Raw genomic sequence first — 17,141 nt, 5'->3', positions numbered from 1 at the left:
ACCCTAAAAAGAAAAGGACAACAGAACAACAGAAGGAAGATCAAAGCCAGGTCCAAAGCTGAAAGTCACGCCTGCAATTGATGGGTGATCAGTCTAAACCCAGAGGCAGCGTGACACAGCAAGACCTATAGACTTTGAATCCAAACTAAAAGCCTGTAAAAAAGAAGGGTGAGATGAGAGACTCTGGGTAACATTCTGCTGCCAACATGGAAGAACATCGGTGCCTGCCCAACAGAGATCCAGCTCAGCCTTGCGCCCAGCGTTCCTGGCCAGTTAGCTGCCACAAGCTACGAACCCAAGCTGCAAAATCAAGCCATGAATTTAAGCTATCTTCAGGACGGTAACTATGCAGCAGCTGCAGAACACCTGATGAATGTGGGTGTGTGTGTGTGTGAATGTGTGTGTGTGTGTATAGGTATTAGGTATAATGTGTGTGTGTGTGTGTGTGTGTAGGTAATAGGTATAATGTGTGTGTATAAGAATTAAGATATTAGTTATTAGTCATCAATTGTTATCATAATAAATGTGGCATCTTTGCCTTGTCCCCTTTAATAAGATCCTGCTGGTTTTTACTGGTCTAATATAATTGGTACAACACAAATAACTAACACTGAAGATATGGTGGTGGCAGGCCGTGAATGCACAATGCTGAAACAAGTTCATAAAGTGTTAAGCAAACAAATTCTTAAATAGCTGCCTGCAGAAAAAGAAAGAAAAGAGGCTACATTTGTTTAGTAAATTATTCGCTATGAAGAGCTTGACCAAGTATAATTGTGAGATCTACATTTATTGTGCCTCCGTGACTTAATGAACAAAACTGCTCAGTTTGAAGTTTGGTTTTTCTAATTGCCTGAGCCGCGAGCTCAATGTGGGATCTAAAAGTCAATCTGAATTCCTTCCATCTTGTGCACCAACACCTGTCAGAGAGATTCTGCTGAAAAATATCTCCCACTCTTAAACCTAGACAATCATGTTGTCCACAGATTCCAGTATACATTGAAATCATACCTTTTATAGCTGAACATACTCTTTGGAGACTATTGGGTTGCACAGAAAATCCTGAAACTGACACTTTGTTAACTATTCTGTTGACGGAGCATGAGTCAAACAATAATCATTCATACTGCCAGACCTGTGTTGGCTCTTCAGGGCCAACTGTAGGAAGGAATGGGGGGGGGAAGGGGGGAATTCCTTACTGAAGTAAATTGACACGTTTGAAATGCACCCTAGTGCTGAAGGCAGTTTCACTCCTCCTTTGTACTGGGGTGAATTTCACATAGGAAGTAGAACTGCGGCCCAATCTAACTCCCATTAAAGAAGATGGGAGTCTTTCTACTGACTTTAATGGGGATCGCATCAGTCCCCTGTTGAATACGGTGATACGATTAAATAATGACTTTACACAATTGAATTACACTTTAAACCAAAGCCAAACTAGAGTATAGTTCACTTTTAATGGCGAGCCCAAGCTTTGTGTGTTAGTCCCCTCATTATTAGTTGGCTTCCTGCAAATAGCCTCATCATTTTTATTCTGCCATGATTCTATTAATATTTTACCCTTGTGCTTTTCCTACTCCCCCAAATAAGTCATTGATGTTCAAATTGGGAAAATAAGTCCTGCCATATCTCCCTCCCCCAGGCCACAATTAGGCAGGAGACTTTGCTGATCATTGAGATCCCAAAGAGCACAATCAGCCTGAAAATTCTCTCCTTCCTCTCCACCCCAGTGTTCCCAACTGTCATAATTTTATTGCAAATCTTGTAATATGTGGTATTTTTGTTAAAGCCCCAGCAGCTGGAATGAAGCTTTTGCATAAGCATCCCAGCTATCATTTTAACTTAGAGAGAGGCAGTTGGTATGGGTGTGCACCTATATTCCACATTGGAAAATCTACCCTTGTGGCCTAATGGCACGTCAGTTCAGTTGGAGCAGTGGTGGTTGGCCTTCTCTGAAGCAACCACAGCCGTTCCATCAAAAACCAATCTCTTCATCCAGACTTAGAGTTCTCTGACTCTCATTGAAACAAGCTAATCACTTTGCTGGTACAGGTGTCAGCAGAGGGGAAGTGGCTTGTTCAGGGGTTGCTAACAGGGAGTTTCGCAAGGGAGTTCTCCAGGTGAAGGAGGAGCAAATACAGCATCTGTGGGGTAAGTGACTGTCTGCAGTGTGTGTGTGTGTTTGTGTTTGGGGGTTACTTGCTGTGTGCTGAGCTGTGTTTGTCAGTCTGTTTGTTTGTATTGGTTGTTTGAAGGACCGTGTGCTGTAGCTGGCAGTTGGAGGCTGAGCTACAAAGGAAGGTTTGAAAGCTAGAAGCCTCTGGTAATTGGCTGAGCCTTAACCAGTGGGCAGGGCATTCACTCAGGCCAGGGCTTTATAAAGCCGTGCACAAGCAACCAGGGGCTGCTAACAGGGAGTTTTGCAAGGGAGTTTGGAAGGGGAGTAGGAAGGGAGCGGGGGTCCCTTCTCGGTCCTATCCGTGACCCGTTAGTCCCTTGAAATCCTATAAACCAAACTGCATCCAAAACCTTTCTCTTTAAAGTAGAGCAGAGCGGACAGGGAGCTGGGGAGTCTGAGAGGGAGTTTGACAGAGGGAGGCTTACAATGGTTAGGAAAACCCGCAACACCTGTGGCAACACTGCTTCTGTCTTCTCCACCTGCGCCTGTAGCCAGACAGAGCACCAGAGCATGGATGCTTCTACCCAGATTCTGGTGTGGTTTTGCAAAGACTGTAACTTGCAATTTCCACTTACTGATATCCAGGCTGGGGGGGACACCAATGTGAAAGGTGCCTACTGGTGGAATCTCTCAGGCAGCAGGTGGGAGAGCTACAGGCTGAGGCGGCTAGGTTAAGGAGCATCCGTATCCACAAGCAATTCCTGGACAGTGGCCATGTGGAGACAGCTGAGGCAGCTGTCCCAGTTCTCAGGACTGCTGACACACCACTGGTGGAGGAGGACATGGCTCAGGGTGGACACTGGCAGCTGGTTACTTCTGGCAGCGGGCAGTGCTCCACCCCTGCTGCAAACCCTCCTGCCATGGTAATAGGTAACTGTTATGCTCTTCTTGATACAGGAGAGAAGGAATCACCCCCTACAGTAAAGGAGGAGAAGCCTCGTACCCCTAAGGCGGGGAGGTCTGCTGCCACCACTGCAAATAGGAAACGTAGGGTAGTGGTGGTCGGAGACTCTCTGCTGAGGAGGACAAAGGCACCCATCTGTCACCCTGACATTTCATCTCAGGAGGTATGCTGCCTGTTACACAGGCACTGTCTAGGATTATCTGGGCTTCTGACTAGTACCCCATGCTACTCATCCATGTGGGCACAAATGATACTGCGAGGTGTGACGCTGAGTGGATCAAGAGTGACTACAGGGCTCTGGGAGTACGGGTGAAGGAGTTTGGAGCACAGGTGGTATTCTCTTCGATTCTTCCTGTCAAAGGTAGGGGCCCAGGCAGAGACAGATGCATCATGGAGGTGAATGCCTGGCTGCGAAGATGGTGTTGCCAGGAGGGCTTTGGCTTCCTCGACCATGGGATGCTATTTGAGGAAGGACTGCTAGGCAGAGATGGCGTACATCTTTCGAGGAGGGGGAAAACCCTATTTGCACACAGACTGGCTAACCTAGTGAGTAGGGCTTTAAATTAGGTTCGATGGGGACAGGTGAGCAAAGCCCACAGGTAAGTGGGGAACATGAAGACCTGGGAGATGGGTCGGAAACAAGAGGGAGTGTGGGCTATAATGGCAGAGAGAAAGGAGGGTCAGGGCAAAACTGGGAGGCAAGATCAAACCAATATCTTAGATGCCCATATACAAATGCGAGAAGTATGGGTAATAAGCAGGAAGAACTGGAAGTGCTAATAAATAAATACAACTATGACATTGTTGGCATCACTGAAACTTGGTGGGATAATACACATGATTGGAATGTTGGTGTGGATGGGTATAGTTTGTTCAGGAAGGATGGACAGGGGAAAAAGGGAGGAGGTGTTGCCTTATATATTAAAAATGTACACACTTGGACTGAGGTGGAGATGGACATAGTGTTGCAAGTCTCTGGGTTAGGATAAAAGGGGTAAAAAACAAGGGTGATGTTGTGCTAGGAGTCTACTACAGGCCACCTAACCAGGTGGAAGAGGTGGATGAGGCTTTTTTTTAAACAACTAACAAAATCATCCAAAGTCCAAGATTTGGTGTTGGCGGACTTCAACTATCCAGATATCTGTTGGGAAAATAACACCGCAGGGCATAGACTATCCAATAAGTTCCTGGACTGCATTGCAGACAACTTTTTATTTCAGAAGGTTGAAAAAGCTACTGGGGGGAAGCTGTTCTAGACTTGATTTTAACAAATAGGGAGGAACTCGTTGAGAATTTGAAAGTAGAAGGAAGCTTGGGTGAAAGTGATCATGAAATCATAGAGTTTGCAATTCTAAGGAAGGGTAGAAGGGAGTACAGCAAAATAGAGACAATGGATTTCAGGAAGGCGGATTTTGGTAAACTCAGAGAGCTGATAGGTAAGGTCCCATGGGAATCAAGACTGAGGGGAAAAAACAACTGAGGAGAGTTGGCAGTTTTTCAAAGGGATGCTATTAAGGGCCCAAAAGCAAGCTATTCCGATGGTTAGGAAAGATAGAAAATGTGGCACAAGACCACCTTGGCTTAACCACGAGATCTTGCATGACCTACAAAATAAAAAGGTGTCATATAAAAAATGGAAACTAGGTCAGATCACAAAGGACGAATATAGGCAAATAACACAGGAATGCAGAGGCAAGATTAGAAAGGCAAAGGCACAAAATGAGCTCAAACTAGCTATGGGAATAAAGGGAAACAAGAAGACTTTTTATCAATACATTAGAAGCAAGAGGAAGACCAAGGACAGGGTAGGCCCACTGCTCAGTGAGGAGGGAGAAACAGTAACAGGAAACTTGGAAATGGCAGAGATGCTTAATGAGTTCTTTGTTTCAGTCTTCACTGAGAAGTTCGAAGGAATGTCTAACATAGTGAATGCTTATGGGAAGGGGGTAAGTTTAGAAGATAAAATAAAAACGAGCAAGTTAAAAATCACTTAGAAAAGTTAGATGCCTGCAAGTCACCAGGGCCCGATGAAATGCATCCTAGAATACTCAAGGAGTTAATAGAGGAGGTATCTGAGCCTCTAGCTATTATCTTTGGAAAGTCATGGGAGACGGGAGGGATTCAAGAAGACTGGAAAAGGGCAAATATAGTGCCCATCTATAAAAAGGGAAATAAAAACAACCCAGGAAACTACAGACCAGTTAGTTTAACTTCTGTGCCAGGAAAGATAATGGAGCAAGTAATTAAAGAAATCATCTGCAAACACTTGGAAGGTGGTAAGGTGATAGGGAATAGCCAGCATGGATTTGTAAAGAACAAATCATGTCAAACCAATCTGATAGCTTTCTTTGATAGGATAACAAGCCTTGTGGATAAGGGAGAAGCGGTGGATGTGGTATACCTAGACTTTAGTAAGGCATTTGATATGGTCTTGCATGATATCCTTATCGATAAACTAGGCAAATACAATTTAGATGGGGCTACTATAAGGTGGGTGCATAACTGGCTGGATAAACGTACTCAGAGAGTAGTTATTAATGGCTCCCAATCCTGCTGGAAAGGTATAACAAGTGGGGTTCCGCAGGGGTCTGTTTTGGGACCAGCTCTGTTCAATATCTTCATCAACGACTTAGATGTTGGCATAGAAAGTACGCTTATTAAGTTTTCAGACGATACCAAACTGGGAGGGATTGCAACTGCTTTGGAGGACAGGGTCAAAATTCAAAATGATCTGGACAAATTGGAGAAATGGTCTGAGCTAAACTGGATGAAGTTCAATAAAGACAAATGCAAAGTGCTCCACTTAGGAAGGAACAATCAATCAGTTTCACACATACAGAATGGGAAGAGACTGTCTAGGAAGGAGTATGGCAGAAAGAGATCTAGTGGTCATAGTGGACCACAAGCTAAATACGAGTCAACAGTGTGATACTGTTGCAAAAAAAGCAAACGTGATTCTGGGATGCATTAACAGGTGTGTTGTCAACAAGACACGAGAAGTCATTCTTCTGCTCTACTCTGCGCTGGTTAGGCCTCAACTGGAGTATTGTGTCCAGTTCTGGGCACTGCATTTCAAGAAAGATGTGGAGAAATTGGAGAGGGTCCAGAGAAGAGCAACAAGAATGATTAAAGATCTTGAGAACATGACCTATGAAGGAAGGCTGAAAGAATTGGGTTTATTCAGTTTGGAAAAGAGAAGACTGAGAGGGGACATGATAGCAGTTTTCAGGTATCTAAAAGGGTGTCATCAGGAGGAGGGAGAAAACTTGTTCACCTTAGCCTCTAATGATAGAACAAGACGCAATAGGTTTAAACTGCAGCAAGGGAGATTTAGGTTGGACATTAGGAAAAAGTTCCTAACTGTCAGGGTAGTTAAACACTGGAATAAATTGCCTAGGGAGGTTGTGGAATCTCCATCTCTGGAGATATTTAAGAGTAGGTTAGATAAATGTCTATCAGGGATGGTCTAGACAGTATTTGGTCCTGCCATGAGGGCAGAGGACCGGACTCAATGACCTCTCGAGGTCCCTTCCAGTCCTAGAGTCTATGAATCTATGAATCCTTAGCCTGCCAGGTGCCAGTTCAGCTCTCACAGATGCTCCAAATTATACCTCAGCTACAGTGGCCCTTTCAGCAATACATAATCACCATGACACAGGTCTGCCCTCACTGCATCCCCAGCCCACCTCAGAAGGCCACTTGCTCCTGCAGAGGGAGTGCACAGTTGGTGGAGCTAGCTCTCCATTTGCTATACAGGGATCTTATGTTAGGGTTGTATATTGCCTTTCATCACCATAGTACCTGAGCAGCTAAATTTTTGCTAGACTAGATGGTGAAAAAAGGCTCCAGGGAAATGATGAACTAGGCCCACTGGTATCTCATTGCTTTAACAGCATGCTCTTTTCCAAGCCCTAAGGGTAATCTTTTCAGACTAACGAGACCTTTTGTCTCAGGCATGAAGGATTCTGCCTCTCTTCACTTGACAGTGTGGGCATTTCAGTTGGTTGGAAAGTTGTGTGCCCAGCTGAAGGACTGGAGGCTCCTTGTTCCCTACTGGCATTTCCTGTGTTCCACATGGAGCAGCAACAGGGAGGAGACAGTTTTAAACACACATACTAGGTCAGTGGCTGCTTATGTGGTGTAGGAGACCTGATTGGCTGGCTACCTCCACACCTGCCCAGGGTATTCTCCACCTAGGCAGGCCCAGTTACCATTCCAGCTCCCATTTTTGCCCCATCCCTATGCACTGCTTGTTGTCAGAGAAGCCTTTTCCCACAGAGTAGAATTGACCTGAGCCATATGGGTCTTTTAGCTCTGCAACAGAATAGTTTGCCTTTGGGCTGGAGATGCCTGAGCTAAACCAGCCCTGATTATAAGATGAGCCTCACCTGAGGGGAATTAGATGATCTAATATAAAAGGCAACAGGCAGCTGCTGGGAAGGTGGTGTGTGGACTGATCTATTTGCCTACAGCCATAGGGGGTTGGGAGCTTCAGGTAGAGCAGACTGACCTACTCAGAGCTCTGGGTATGGCTGAAGAATCTGAGCTAAATTTGAACTGGTGAGTTATGATTTTTGTGTGGGGAATTTGAGGATTATTTTGTGATGAGGATTCTGGGGCTTTATTTGATATTAAATAAAGATGGTGGGCCCCAGCAGAGATTTGTCTAGAGAGTTTTAAGACCTTTGCAAGAGGTAGCTAATTGGAGAATGATGCCTATAAAGTGATCTATGGCTATAAGGGGATGCTCGATAGGTCTCTCTACCACTACAGACTCCCTCAGCATTCAATTTGAATTGTGGTGTTGCAAGGTTTAGTCAGCAAGGTTTTAGTGTAAATGGAGTTGGATGATTTGAAGCCTGGTCTACAGCTGGTTAGCTTGGAGACATTAAGGCATTTCTTATGGCAACAACATCTAAGTAACTTTTTTTTAATCTAGCTATTTAAAACTAATAAAGTTGCAACCTCTGCTATAAATTACACCTTCGCATCCTGTGTTGTCTTCACCTTATTTATCAAGGTGAATAACTGATATGACTAAATAGTTTTTAAAGATAAAATTCTGCTATGAAGCAAGGGGAAGAAAATGCACTTTTAGGGCATCCCCTCCATTTATTGTACTAGCTTCTTAAAACTGAAAATACATCACCAACTAAATCAGCCATGAAAACTTTCTCTGAAGAAATACCATTGATAGCTAATGCAAGGCATATGGATGCAAGTATAGAGTGTTACCCCAAGTGAGAGGAAAGAGAAATAAATTCATGTAATGTATGTAGAATATGATGCAATCTTGTGGCATTAATACATATTTAATCTTAAATAATGTGTTAATTTTTGCTCACATCTCAATCTAAAGTTTTATTCTGGGAAATTAAATCTACCCACTCTGTGAAGGTGGCTTGCTTCCTGCCAACCGGTGACTGAACTTGGCAGGCTGTGGTCACTGGGTACCCCAAGGCTAGTGCTGCACTCTGATGTGAAAATCCTCTTGCTAAGAAATAAAGGAAGCAATTTTTAAAATACCAGAAGACATACTAAGAAATAACTGTTTCTTTTTTACTCCTTCATTGAAGTTAATGGAAACTTCTGTGTACTAGATCTATCGGAGGGCAGCATTTGACTTTTAGCATGCTTTGGCTGCTGGATATTTTAAAAAAAGGGGGGAGGGAAGAAACTTCTATAACAAACCAAGGAAATCTGTTTCTTAGAGCAGCATTTCTCAAATGCAGCCACTGTGGCTGCCTGTGGCCATCAGGGTTTTTTTGGGTGATGATGGCAGGGGGACAAAGCATTGGCCCCTCCTTCGCTGTTGCTTCTAGATGAACCATCCTGCACCACCCCTGGAGACAGATGGTGCAGAACGCTGCAGGAGCAAGGTGAGCTCTTAACTCACCTTGAGGAGGGGGCACTGGAGCTTTAGCTTCCACCCTGGGGTGGCTGAGTGGCAGGCTCCAATGGTGGGACCTCAGGAGTCTGGTTGTGTGGCTTCAGTCTATGTCCCCTGGCTCTGGCCACCCAGCAACAGGTGCTGATCCCCAGCTGCAGCCATGTGGCCCTGGCTTCTGGCCGTGGGGCTTTGGGTTCTGTCCTCCAGCCACGCAGTAGCAGGTGCTGGACCATGGCTCTGGTCCTGGGCTTCCACAGCATCGTGGCAGAAGCTAGACAAGGATGCTGATCCCTGACCCAAGCCATGCAGCACTGGGCTCTGATGACTCCCAGCCATGCAGCAGCAGGCACCAATCCCTGGCCTCAGGTCCTAGTTGTGCAGCAGAGAGTGCCAGTAGGCACTTATCCCTGACTCTGACCATGCACTCTGATTCCCAGCAGTGGATGCTGTTCCCTGATTCCAGCTGCACAGCAGAAGTGCTTACCATCCTCCTCCTATTGCACTGAGTCCCTGCTGCCTCTCTCAACCCTCCCCCATCACCTTGGGCCCTGCATCCATCCCACCATTCAGGCCTTAATTTGTCCTGGGGCTTGCTTAGAAAAGTGATCTTAACAAACATGAAAATCACTTTTTCACAACATTTATTTTTGAGTCCACAAGAAAAAACTACATAAATTACAATGCTTTGGATGTGCATGTTTGTTTTTCCTAAAGTTAATTATTTTAGGAAAAAGTCAGTATGGCCACCATCAAGAGTTAGTGGCAGCACTCTGAGGCCACCAAAAAAATGTGTTGTGAGAACTCCTGTCTTACCTCATTTAAAACTAAAGGAGGTGCTATTTACATAACCAGAATGCTAGTCTTCAGAATTTCATGTCTGTGCTCTTATTTGGATTCACAGCAATGAACTCAACATGCAACTAGGCTCATAATTTAGGAGCACTTATACCATATTTTGGTGGTTCTTTGGGAATTTGGGTGCTTAATTTTTTCTTTTTAGGCATGTAAACCTAATTTATGAAGTCAAGTTTGGTTTTGGTGGTTCAATAACTTCTTTTGGTTTTTAAATAGTACAGGGATCATAAAGCAGTTGTGATACAAACACCCAATGTTTAAATCAAAGTAAGAATTAATTACACTATTTCAAAGATGTTTATAGAAATGCAGTCCATCTCTACAGAAAACAGATGGTAACATAACCACTGATTGGTTTGGGTTTTTTAGGTCTTATTCTTTTGTCACAAAGATATTCAGACACTATGGATTTCTTTTGTATAAGGTAAAACACATTGTTTGTGTTTTGCTGTTTAAGTGATGCTGCAAACGGCAGTTCTCAGACCATGTTAGCTGGGATATTTATTGTATCTTCTTAGGGGAAAAAAAAAAACTCTGAAGTTTCTCAGTGTTCTAGTTTTTATACACTGATCTGCATTTGAAAGCTCTAGAGACTATTAGAGTTGTGTGATTGCCACAACTCTTTCTTGTTCCCTTTATTCAGGAATAGTCATTTAATGATCAGTTATGATACTGCTCTCCACTTTTGTCTCCCTGCTTGCAGTTGCTTTCAGATCTTGCTGATGGGTATCATCATTAAAGGAATTTTTGGCAAATGCCACCCTCATTAATCAGCGATGGTTATGAAGTGTCTATAGAGGAAAATATATACAGTGTATGCAGAGACCCCTTTCCAAGCAATTTAAAATAAAATAATTACCTTGTCCTCTGATATACCCATCTAACTGGATTAGGGATAAGGAAACAGTGAAGCCAAGAACCTCTATTAGTCATTCCTCCTTAGATGAACAGCTACTTTTTGGTTTTGATGTACAGATAACAGGGAAAATATCTATTCAATGGCAGAAGAAAGAGATGAACTTCAACTGTTTCTGCCTGTTCCAGTGTTACAGGTGACAGGCTGGAGGATATTAGTACAGATTCCTCAACATAATGTTTTTCTCTCACTCTGAATCGTTGGTGATGCAGGGCTGGAGAAGTTCTGTTCTAATTCAATTGAATTAGGTACAGCTGCTGTTAGATGGATGTTTATTTTTCATCTTTGCCAGTGGATTGTTTTTTTTAGTGTCTATGAAAATAAGAGGCTGGTAGAACTGGATAAACCCATCCATGGTGATGAAATGCATTGACAAAGCTTGAATAATGTATTGAAAATTCAACCCTTCGCTATTTATGCTGCCAGGGATCCTAATCCCACAAAGATTGATACATTTTAAAGGTTAAACATGCATGTAAATTAGTGGAATGACTGGCAGTCCCTCCCTGGTAAAGATACAGGGCATGGGCCTGATTCTAGGCAGGACTGCCAGTCATTCCAAGAGGGGTAACAATTTGGTGCTGAGGACAAACACCTTCTAGTAAATAGATCTAGACCACCAGACTCCCAAATGTTGACCCATCATAGGATTTGAACCCAGGTGTAATAACATGGAAAGCTAGTGCACTAAATCATGACACAATTTAAGACCACTGCCTAAATTAAATGAGAAAGCTCAAGTTTTGCAGCTGTTAAGGATCACCCACGTTTCTGGAACTTGAGACTAATACTGTACATAACAATAATACAAACTGCTTAGCTGAGAGCAGAGTCTGGTAAGGCAAACAATGTTTTTAACAAGTGCCTTTTTTTATACTAAACATTTTGGGCTAAATTATATCTTAAAGGCAGAGTATGATTAGGGGCTATTTAGCAGTGCACCGCCCCACAGGACAACAGTGGGAATAAGGGGAAGTGCAGCCACTATGCCACCTTTAAAAACAGAACTAGTGTAGTGTCTGCCTCTCACCCTAAATGGGGCTAAGAATTTCACAGCTGTGAGCTACCATAGCTAGAGGCTTGAGACCAGAAGGTATTGTGCTTAGATCTAGGAAACTACCCAAAGCTCTACCCTCTAGTCTACCACCACACTTCAGTGGCTCCATAAGGAGTCAGTAGAAAGTTGGTAAGATTCTGTTACACTCATGCAAAGTGAGTTATACTGGAGAAATATACTGAAAAATGTGCAGGTTTAAGAACTTAACAGCAGCATAAGTCTACAAAGTGTCTTACAAACTGTCTGATAAAGCAAACTGCTCACTGAGGAGAACTTTTTGTTTAGTTATCTTGCATGAATTGAAACGCTGTCTGGTTAAGCCTGCCAAGACAAGTGTCGCACTTCAACCTATGTTGACAGGCTGTAGCCTCAGCAAGGAAAGAGAAGCAGGGGCTTATTCTGCAGGCAGCACATGCTGATATCCAGAACAGACCAAAAAAGTGGTGACATAAGCCCCACTGTGTCAATCCTCTTATTGATGGTCAATAAACATTATGAAATAGAGAGATGATTTTGCTTTTACCCAGAGTCTAAAGAATGACCAGCCTTCTCTTTCAAAGGCCTAAAAAAGGCATTTCACAGAACTATTTGTTTTCCTTTCTAATTAGCAGTTGAAAGGTTAGCCTTTCATTTTGTCCAGAGGACACATCTAACCTAAACACCAAATTTTCCCTGTGACCCAGGTGGAAAATGTACAGGTTGCTGGCAGTCCAGAACAAGAAGTTCATGTCTCTACCAACACATCCGCGTGCTTTTAGAAAGACCAACCAGTGCAGCTGATAAGACACTAGCCGATGAGTTGAGAGAATGGGTTCCCTTCCCAGCTCCACTACTGATCTGTTCTGTGACCCTGAACCAGTCATTTAACCTCTACTTGTTCCCCACTCATCACACTTATCTATTTAGATTCCTAGCCTTTCAGGGAAGGGACTGTTGCTTACTATATGTTGTATGGTACCTCTCATAACAGTACTTTGATCTCACCAAGAGCCTCTACACACTACTGTAATGTGTATAATTCCAGTCAATTAGGCCATAACAAATGGAAGAAGGTAGGAGTCTAACTTGAATGATACAACATGGAGATTTTTAAAATACCAGCCTGCAAGGCTTTCCATGGGCTGTGTGCAGTGAGGTCCTATGCTCAACTTAATGGCATTTCTGTTTATCTGTAAAGTGATAACTTTTGAACACCAAATCTAATCAATTCCAAAATCTCAGGAAATATTCTAGGTATCAAAGGCGAGAATGCTGTTGACTGTGGTGGAGAAGAAGGGAGAAATAGCTCTAGCCCGCTGCAAGGCTTTCAGTGGGTCTCCTATCTGCATCAACTATGTTACAGGGGCTGCCCTTTCTGGGAAGTCTGTGACCAGCCTATTTGTAATGGCTCCACTAAGGAGAATGAGCCAACCCAAATCCATCTGTGAGTAACTACCAAGGGTTTGGGAGGCAGTTAATTAACTGGGTAAGGAGCAGCTGGGACTAACAAACGCTTATGGGAGCTCAGTCAGCAAGCCACAGAAAGCTTGAAGAGAGGGCCTTCTCTGGAGAGCTGGTTAGATAGCTCAACAGGAAAAAGGACCTAGCCAATGTGCTCCTGGAGGGACCAGGTTCTGAGAGGGTTGTGAGTGGGGAAAGGCCTGGTCCCAGTGAAAAAACCTTAACAGACAACAGCAAGAGACCCAAGTCATTGGGAAATTACATACCGCTCTAGAGAAGAGCTGCAGGGGCCCAGAGTCCGGAGAAGGAACCCTTCTCCTGGTGATGGTAGGAGGCCTGACTCCAGAAGGGGATTCTGGGTTGAGGGAGCCTTACAGGTGAAGAGACTGAGCCATTCAGCAGGAGACAGACATTAACTCAACCTCCCAACTAGGGATAAAGACTTGCTTGTATGTCTGTTCAGCCTTTGGTTAAATAAACTAGACCCCTGAAGGAGTACTGTTCATAGACTTTAGGGTCAGAAAGGACCAATATGATCATCTAGTCTGACCTCCTGCGCAAAGCAGGCCACAGAACCCTACCCATCCACTTCTATAACAAACCCCTAACCTATGTCCAAGTTATTGAAGTCTTCAAATTGTGGTTTGAAGACCTCAAGCTGCAGAGAATCCACCAGCAAGTGACCCATGCCCCATGCTGCAGAGGAAGGCGAAAAACCTCCAGGGCCTCTGCCAATCTGCCCTGGAGGAAAATTCCTTCCCAACCCCAAATATGGCAATCAGCTAAACCCTGAGCATGTGGGCAAGACTCACCAGCCAGCACTCAAGAAAGAATTCTCTGCAGTAACTCAGATCACATCCCATCACCAACCACTGGGCATACTTATCTGCTGATAATCAAAGATCAATTGCCAAAATCAAACTATCCCATAATACCATCCCTTCCATAAACTTATCAAGCTTAGTCTTAAAGCCAGATATGTCATTTGCTCCCACTACTACCCTTGGAAGGCTGTTCCAAAACTTCACTCCTCTAATGGTTCAAGTCTAAACTTCCTAGTGTCCAGTTTATACCCATTTGTTCTTGTGTTTACATTGGTACTAAGCTTAAATAATTCCTCTCCCTCCCTAATATTAATCCCTCTGATATATTTATAAAGAGCAAGCATATCCCCCCTCAGCCTTCTTTTGGCTAGGCTAAACAAGCCAAGCTCTTTGAGTCTCCTTTCATAAGGCAGGTTTTCCATTCCTCGGATCATCCTAGTAGCCCGTCTCTGAACCTGATCCAGTTTGAATTCATCCTTCTTAAACATGGGAGACCAGAACTGCACACAGTATTCCAGATGAGGTCTCACCAGCGCCTTATATAACAGTACTAACACCTCCTTATCTTTCCTGGAAATACCTTGCCTGATGCATCGTAAAACTGCATTAGCCTTTTTAACGGCCATATCACATTGGCGGCTCATAGTCATCCTGTGATCAACCAATACTCCAAGGTCCTTCTCCTCCTCGGTTGCTTCCAACTGATGTGTCCCCAATGTATATCTAAAATTCTTATTATTAATCCCTAAGTGCATGACCTTGCACTTTTCACTATTAAATTTCATTCTATTACTATTACTCCAGTTTACAAGGTCATCCAGATCTTCCTGTATGATATCCCGATCCTTCTCTGTGTTAGCAATACCCCCCAGCTTTGTGTCATCCGCAAACTTTATTAGCACATTCCTGCTTTTTGTGCCAAGGTCAGTAATAAAAAGGTTAAATAAGATTGGACCCAGAACCGATCCTTGAGGAACTCCACTAGTAACCTCCTTCCAGCCTGACAGTTCACCCTTCAGTACAACCCGTTGTAGTCTCCCCTTTAACCAGTTCCTTATCCACCTTTCAATTTTCATATTGATCCCCATCTTTTCCAATTTAACTAATAATTCCGCATGTGGAACCGTGTCAAATGCCTTACTGAAATCGAGGTAAATTAGATCTACTGCATTTCCTTTGTCTAAATAGTCTGTCACCTTCTCAAAGAAGGAGATCAGGTTGGTTGGGCACGATCTACCCCTTTAGTAAAACCATGTTGTACTTTGTCCCAATTACCATTGACCTCAATGTCCTTAACTACTTTCTCCTTCAAAATTTTTTCCAAGACCTTACATACTACAGATGTCAAACTAACAGGCCTATAGTTACTCAGATCACTTTTTTCCCTTTCTTAAAGATAGGAACTATGTTAACAATTCTCCAGTCGAACAGTAGAACCCCTGAGTTTACCGATTCATTAAAAATTCTTGCTAATGGTCTTGCAATTTCATGCGCCAGTTCCTTTAATATTCTTGGATGAAGATTGTTTGGGCCCTCCGATTTTTGTCCCATTAAGCTGTTCAAGTTTTGGCTTCTACCTCAGATGTGGTAATATCCACCTCCATATCCTCATTCCCATTTGTCATCCTTCCATTATCCCTAAGCTCCTCATTAGCCTTATTAAAGACTGAGGCAAAGTACTTATTTAGATATTGGGCTATGCCTAGGTTATCCTTAACCTCCTTTCCATCCTCAGTGTTTAGCGGTCCCACTTCTTCTTTCTTTGTTTTCTTATTTATATGGCTATAGAACCTTTTATTATTGGTTTTAATGCCCTTTGCAAGGTCCAACTCGACATGGCTTTTAGCCTTTCTCACTTTATCCCTACATGTTCTGACCTCACTAAGGTAGCTTTCCTTGCTAATCCCACCCTTCTTCCACTCCTTGTAGGCTTTCTGCTTTTTCTTAATCACCTCTCTGAGATGCTTGCTCATCCAGCTTGGTCTACAACTCCTGCCTATGTTTTTTTTCCCCCTTTCTTGGGATGCAGGCTTCTGATAGTTTCTGCAGCTGTTAATTACATATAAGCCCTATGGAAAGCTCATAAGGGGAAACTGAGGCAGGGACATAGTTGTTGCTCTGCACTAGGCTTCCAGGGGGCATGTGACACAATGCTAGCAGTGACACAAGGGATGCTCTTAGGCAAGTGCCCACACTGTAACAAGCCACCTATAGCGGTCTAGGTTAAAACAAACTGATAGATACCATTAATCTTTCAGCTAGAGCTGTCTGGAAATGTTTTAGTCTTTACTACTGCCATGTGAAATTATGTCAAGGTTGCGGAGGGGGGGAAGAGATTTAAAGAAATTCCAAATTTCAAAAAGGAAACAGTCAGCTGTTCCAGAACAATCTCTTAAGTTCCTTGTCATGGGGCATTTTTTAAAAAGCTTTTGTTCTAATTTAGAATGAAACTGACTTATTAAAGTCCTAGGATACAGAAATTCTGAATTTCAACCATCTCTATTTCAAGCATAACACCACCTCGGCTCTGCCTATTGCCCTAACAGAGTTTAGGATATTGACACCCTGAATTTATTTTCTCCCAGACAGAAAATAAGAATGGTAGGCTATGAGGGTCCACAAACCTGGTAGGGTGAGTATGGTGAACCCTAAAAAGAGATGGGGGAGGGGGCACAGATCACACCTGACATGGTGTGGGAGGAAGATGGAGACACCTGGAGTACTTTGCATATGGTTAAGGGAGGAATGGGTGGCCCTGCTATAGGGTGAGGAGGTTGCAAGGAGTCCCTGAAATTGAGGTGGATGGGAGGGTGGCAAACAGGGAGTTGGGAATGGAGGAATGCAGAAAGACCCTGCTGAGTGCAATGCACTCGGCCCTCAACTCAACAAAGGGTGCAACCCTCTACTTAGACACACTGCATTCTGTTCCTTTCTTTTACTTTTTTCCCTTTCATGTATTTGATTCCAAGTTGGGCGGGGAGGAGATTAAAAGCTCTCAAACAAAACATTTACCTTATAGTGCCTTATGGTGTGGTGCTATGTGACATAGTAGACACACTGCAGTCGCATCCTACACCCT

This window comes from Gopherus evgoodei, chromosome 1 (assembly GCF_007399415.2).
Source record: "Gopherus evgoodei ecotype Sinaloan lineage chromosome 1, rGopEvg1_v1.p, whole genome shotgun sequence".
Taxonomy (NCBI): Eukaryota; Metazoa; Chordata; order Testudines; family Testudinidae; genus Gopherus; species Gopherus evgoodei.
The sequence above is the reverse complement of the archived record's forward strand: the minus strand, read 5'-3'. Positions refer to the sequence as shown.